Here is a 6000-nt window from a genome sequence, read left to right as displayed (position 1 = left end):
ATGCAATACTAATGTGATATATGCGACCAAAAAAAAATAATAATGAATTGTATTAGGAAAAGTAAAATGCGATAATAAAATAAAATGCGATGATAAAATAAATGCAGTGACAAAATAAAATGCAATAATAAAATAAAATGCGGTGATAAATAAATGAATAAACAAATAAATGGGTTGTTTGCGAAGATGTGCAAGTATCTGATGGAATGCGATGGCAAGTCTTATGAAATGTGTCAGAAAGAGAATGGGTTGGGGGAAAGGACATCACAAGTTCATCAATCCTATTGAGGACGCAACTAAGGTTCCACTTTCCCTTGGCTTACACCTCTCAGTGATCGGCCACATACCCATATGTCTATGGTGAATCGGGGATGAACGTTGTGAACGCAAGGTTGTTTCCATTTCTGGAAATACTTCTTGCTTTAGTTAACGCATTCTTCCAACCTTCTTTCGAGAGGTGGATTAACATCTTCACTTCTGCTCTCACAGGTGAAGATGTCGTTAAGCATGCGTTAGCTAAACTTAGCTAATTTCTTCAATATGGATTAACTTACTTGCTTAATCCTTCCCCCTTACCCTGGGGATTAGTTACACATGATGAGATAGATGGACGATGAATGTATGGTGGAGAACAGAGAAATGATGATGAATATGATAATGATATTTAAAGATAACGATAAAGTGTTTGTTATAGATGGATGAATGAAAGATTAGAAATGAACACAGTTGATGAATAGAAAGTGAGAATAAATAAGGAAAGCGTGTCATTATCTTGACACGGATCCTTATCGGAGATGATTTTCTTGCCGGCGTGTAGGAGGAATGTGGTGGAGAACTTCCTTCTCAGGCTTGTTTTCCAGGTAGAAGTGATCTCTGCACAGAGCTTCTCTTCGAGAATGTGAATGAATTTCTTGCTCCTGAGACTTCCCTTTTGGACTTATCTCGTTTTTCTCCAGGATTTTCTCTAAATGTCTCTTCAGACCAGCCTCCTCTCTTTGAAATTGATGTAGCTATTTATAGACCTTGGCACCTCCTTTGTCAGTGGTCCCGCTTTGAAAAGATGCTTTTTCTGCCATGGCTTGGTGGAAACGTCCGCTCTGCTCCACATTCAATTTATCCGATCGTACAATAGAAAAGCTGTACAATTTCAGAAATCCCACGAATGCGTCGCTCTTTTCATCTATGATCGATCGCCGCATGCGGTGCAAATGCGTTGATCTTTTTATCTAGGATCGATTGCCGCATACGGTGCAATTGCGTTGCTCTTTTTTGTCCTTGATTGACCGTCGCATGCAGTGCGGATGCGTTGCTCTTTTTGTCCTCGAGCGATCGTCGCATGCGGTGACCTGTTTCCTATAAAACAAAGACTTGGACATTCCATTTTGCCATTACAATGCTACAAATGATCTAATCCTGATCATTCATGTCGAGACATGTGAGCGAATGTATCCTATACAAAGAGTTTGTATAAGACCCAACCACGAAATGATTAGTCTCTTTATATAATGCTGTTAATAATAGAGACTTACATTTCCCTAGGATGACCATAGATGATATGACCTGCATCCTGAGTGAGTTGTGAACTCTTAATTATGAAGGTGGTTCTTTGATTTGTATGGGTAAGAGTAGCTAGATTGCCAACTCAATAAGCCTACCATTTTGGGGATTCATCTGAGTGGGAAGTTGGGAACACAGCTACATAAAACAGAATTGACTCCTTCCTCGATGATGGGGTAAGTAGATAAATTGATCTCTTAAGGGCTGATTCCGGGGCTTGAACATAGTGGTCACACCCTCTCCTGGCTCGAAAGGGACTTGGTTATTGTTGGACTATGACTTATTGTTCATTAGAGGAATCGGTGGTACTTAAGGAGTTAGATGTAACTACAGGGGGAAACGGTAATTTTGGCCCAGCTGTACTTATGAGCAATTTGTAAAGGGTGATCTCACTGTTGATTGGTTATATTCAATGGACATAGAAATATATATGTAGTGCAAAGAGTGCAACTCTTGGTCTTTAGTGGAATGACCGACAGTTAATGGATGTTGGATAATTTAATTAAAGAGTTTAATTAATTATCCAAGTACCATTGGAGCTTCAATCTACAAGTCCATTAGGTCCCCTTTGTAGCTCAACAGGGATTTTATTGAGAATTATTTTTGGATTAATTTGAAGTGTTCAAATTACTTGAGGGAATTAATTATATGTGATATAATTAATATAATGTATTTGATACATTATAATATAAGGTTATATTAGAGGAATTTGAATATGATTCAAATACTAACTATATAAATGAGATTCATATAATTAAATACAATATAAATATGATTTATATTAAATACTATAAATAAGTTAAGAGGAATTAAATATTTGGATATGATTCAAATATTAATTATATGAATGAGATTCCTACAAGTGAGTTTACTATAAATGTGATTTATATTAAATTCAACGTATGGTTGAGAGAAAATACATTTATAGATTATATTGTATTTGATACAATATGTAACTACAAATTATGTGTTATATGAGATATAACATATAGTTTATATACATATAATAAGGTTGTTATTATATGTATAATTATTATTAATTTAATTTTATTAAATTAATATTAATTAATTAAAGGGAGGAAGTTACAACTCTCTCCCCCTAATTTCTCTCAGCCAAGTACATTATGAGAGGGGTCAGAGAGATGGATCGTGCTCATTCATCTTCTTCCTGAAAACACTGAGAGAAATAGTTCTCTCTGGAAAAAACTCACAAAGAGGAAAATTTCCTTTCTTCTTCCTCTCCATCTTCTTCCCTCTTTCAAACCTAGTGCAGAGCCCACAACTCCTGCCTATTCTCAACCCTAGAGAATATAGAGGGTTCATCTTTGAAGGAACTCTTTGGGGAGAGAACCTTGAGCCGAAGCAGATTGACCAAATTCCATTTTTCATTGAATACAGATTTTATAGTAAACATGAAACAAGATATGCATTTTATAAATTACATCATGCTAAAGAAAAAGTTTCAGAAACCTCACCTCTGAAGACCTTTTCTTCACGTTTTCCCTCGAACAATTCACAGACTCCTTGAAGCCTTTCTTCAAGAATAACCTCGAACACGAACGAATATTACCACAAATGTTTCCTCGGTATTCTCAAGGTGAGAACCCAAGAGTGGTGGGCTCTGGCTATCTTGGTTTTGAGGGAAAACTTAATAGAGAAAAGGAAAGATTGAGAACTCTCTCAAAAAACTCAAAACACACAGAACTTTTCTGTTGTTTTACTCACTTTCTCCAAATCGTTCAACTTAGCCAAACAGAAGAAAAACAAAAGATTTATTTTCTATATGCCAAATATAACCCCCACCCACGTAAAGGGGAAGGGAGTTGTTACTCACTCCCCTATTATTAAAATCATAATAATATAAATATAAATATAATAACTAACTTATCATATTATATATATATATATATATATATATATATTAAATTATATGTTATATCAAATATAACATATAACCTATAGTTTTAATATAGTATCATATACAATATAAGCTATAGTTTCTTTTATCTTTTATATGGCATTTAATATAAATTTTATTTATATTAAATTTAACAACTATGAATCCAATTCATTGAAACTATATTTGAATCTCATCCAAATATTTATGTCCTCTTATTAAGCTATAATATATCAAATACATTGTGTAACGACCGGATCCTTACATATTATGGTCCGACCGCTATGACATGCATGCTTAGAATTTTCTATTATAAGACGAGTTTTGGTAAAAATCTTAAGAGAACATATCTAAGATTTTATTAATTAGGTAGAAAACTATATAAAAAGTTTATTTTACAAAACACCAGGATCCATAAAACCCTAGCGTAGTGATACATAAATGCATATGCCTATAATAGTGAGTTTGGTGGTTGGCTATTTGAGCGACGTCCAGTTCTGCCACCTACGCCGTGTCCTTACCTACAAAGTCTGTAAAAATAGGATGAGTATATAATATACCCAGTAAGTAGTTCTCACATAGGGTAGTGACCAAATGCACAATCACATGCAACATGTTCTGAAAACATATGATTGGGACCGAAAACATATAATAACATGTGGTGGTCGGTTATGCTTCTAACGTAAATTTCTCCGTTCTGATAGAAAGATGAGGACTTAGGCGAAAACTAACCCATCTGATGATTAGCGGGTCATGCACTCAGTAGGGCCAGAGTCGCATCCACATCAACCATTCACATAAACGTAAGATTGGACTAGAGGGGTGCAACCATACATACCCTGTTAGTCCCTAGCATAATCTTGACATAGAATTGGGTCTAGAGGGGTGCAACCATACATGCCCTGCTAGCCCTAGAATAATCTTGACATAGAATTGGGTCTAGAGGGGTGCAACCATACATGCCCTGCTAACCCTAGAAGCATAACCTTTATCTAATTAAAATTTAATCTTATGAACAAACATAATGCATGAGGTCCCTTGTCGATAAACGTATTTTAAACATGTAATGCAACATAACAATAACATAATTATGCAACATATTAAAGGTACACTACCATGAAGCACGGGTAAGATAACTACTTACCTTGACTACGATCTTAGTTATTCCTTAGTATTCCCTATGGTTAATCAGTAGAGCTTTCCCTCTTAAATCAAAAGGAAATTTGGGCAGCACTTCCCTCGCGTTTCCTCCTTCAAACTAACAGAATTACTTCATCCTTTTCACACGATTTTTACTACTGAGTTTGGTTTGAGAATGAGTTTAACTTCTAGCCCAAAGCCTCCTATTTATAGCCGTTTCCAGCTCTTCTCTGTGTGACAACTCATCCTACAAATGGCTTTTTTAAAATTACTTAGGTTTAAGAATTTCTCTTAATAAGACACCTAATTTTGGCTAACGTTTTCCCTTACGTCTTCAACCTTTGTTTGTATTCAATTTTAGGGTTCTTCATGTATAATCTATAAGATCGTGGCCAAATTCAATGCACAATCCACACTTCTATCCAAATCTCGCTCTCTCCAGCTTTCTCACTGGTTTGGCTCTCGTGACTCTCGCTCTTGCTCTCGCTCTCGCTCCCGCTCTCTCCCACTGTCTCGCTGAGAATCTCTCTCTCTTTACTCTTGCTCTCTCTAATTTTCTCTCCACTCTCGGTAGTTTTCACGCGTAGGTTGCCTTCACTGCTTGTAGATTCCACTTCCCCTTTTTAACTCTTTCAAATTTTAAGAGTATATGGGCAATTAATTCACCTCCAATTCTTCCAATGAGCAGTGCCCAACCAAAAAGTTATCTACTGCCCCTTTGTCTCCTGAATTAGCTAGCGTCCAACTTCTAATTAATCCTCCCTGATTCTACCCCCTTAATCATTATTTTTGGATAATTAATAAATTTCTTATTTTTTTCCAATTCTAAATTTCCACCCTGACTTTCCTATTAAGTTTATATTTTTCATTCTTAATTATATATTTTATTTTTTTTCTTGCTTTCTAAATTAGGGTTAGGGTATTACATTTACCCTTTTAAATAAAATTTCGTCCTGCTTAACATTTGACATTTAATTTCTTGTAGTGTATGCGTACAAATTTGGGTTGTTACAATCTTCTCCCCTTAAGAACTTTCGTCCTCGAAAGTTTCTTGGTTCTTAAACAGATAAGGGTATTTGACTTTCATCTCTTCTTCTCGTTCCCATGTAGCTTCTTCTACTTGCTGACTTCTCCAGAGAACCTTCACTAAACTTATTTCTCGATTACGAAGTGACTTTTTTTCTCTTGCTAGGATGCAAACTGGAGTCTCTTCATATTCCAAGTTTTCACTTATTTGTAGAGGTTCATAATTTACTACATGTGATGGGTCAAACACGTATTTTCGAAGCATCGATACATGAAAGATATTTTGTATTGTAGAAAGGGTAGGTGGTAATGCTAACGATAAGCTACTTGACCAATACGTTTTAATATTTCAAAGGGTCCAATGAAGCGGGGGCTAAGTT

The sequence above is a fragment of the Benincasa hispida genome, chromosome 6, assembly GCF_027475165.1.
Source record: "Benincasa hispida cultivar pf3 chromosome 6, pf3_genome.v1.1, whole genome shotgun sequence".
Lineage (NCBI taxonomy): Eukaryota > Viridiplantae > Streptophyta > Magnoliopsida > Cucurbitales > Cucurbitaceae > Benincasa > Benincasa hispida.
This window is presented reverse-complemented; position numbering follows the sequence as displayed.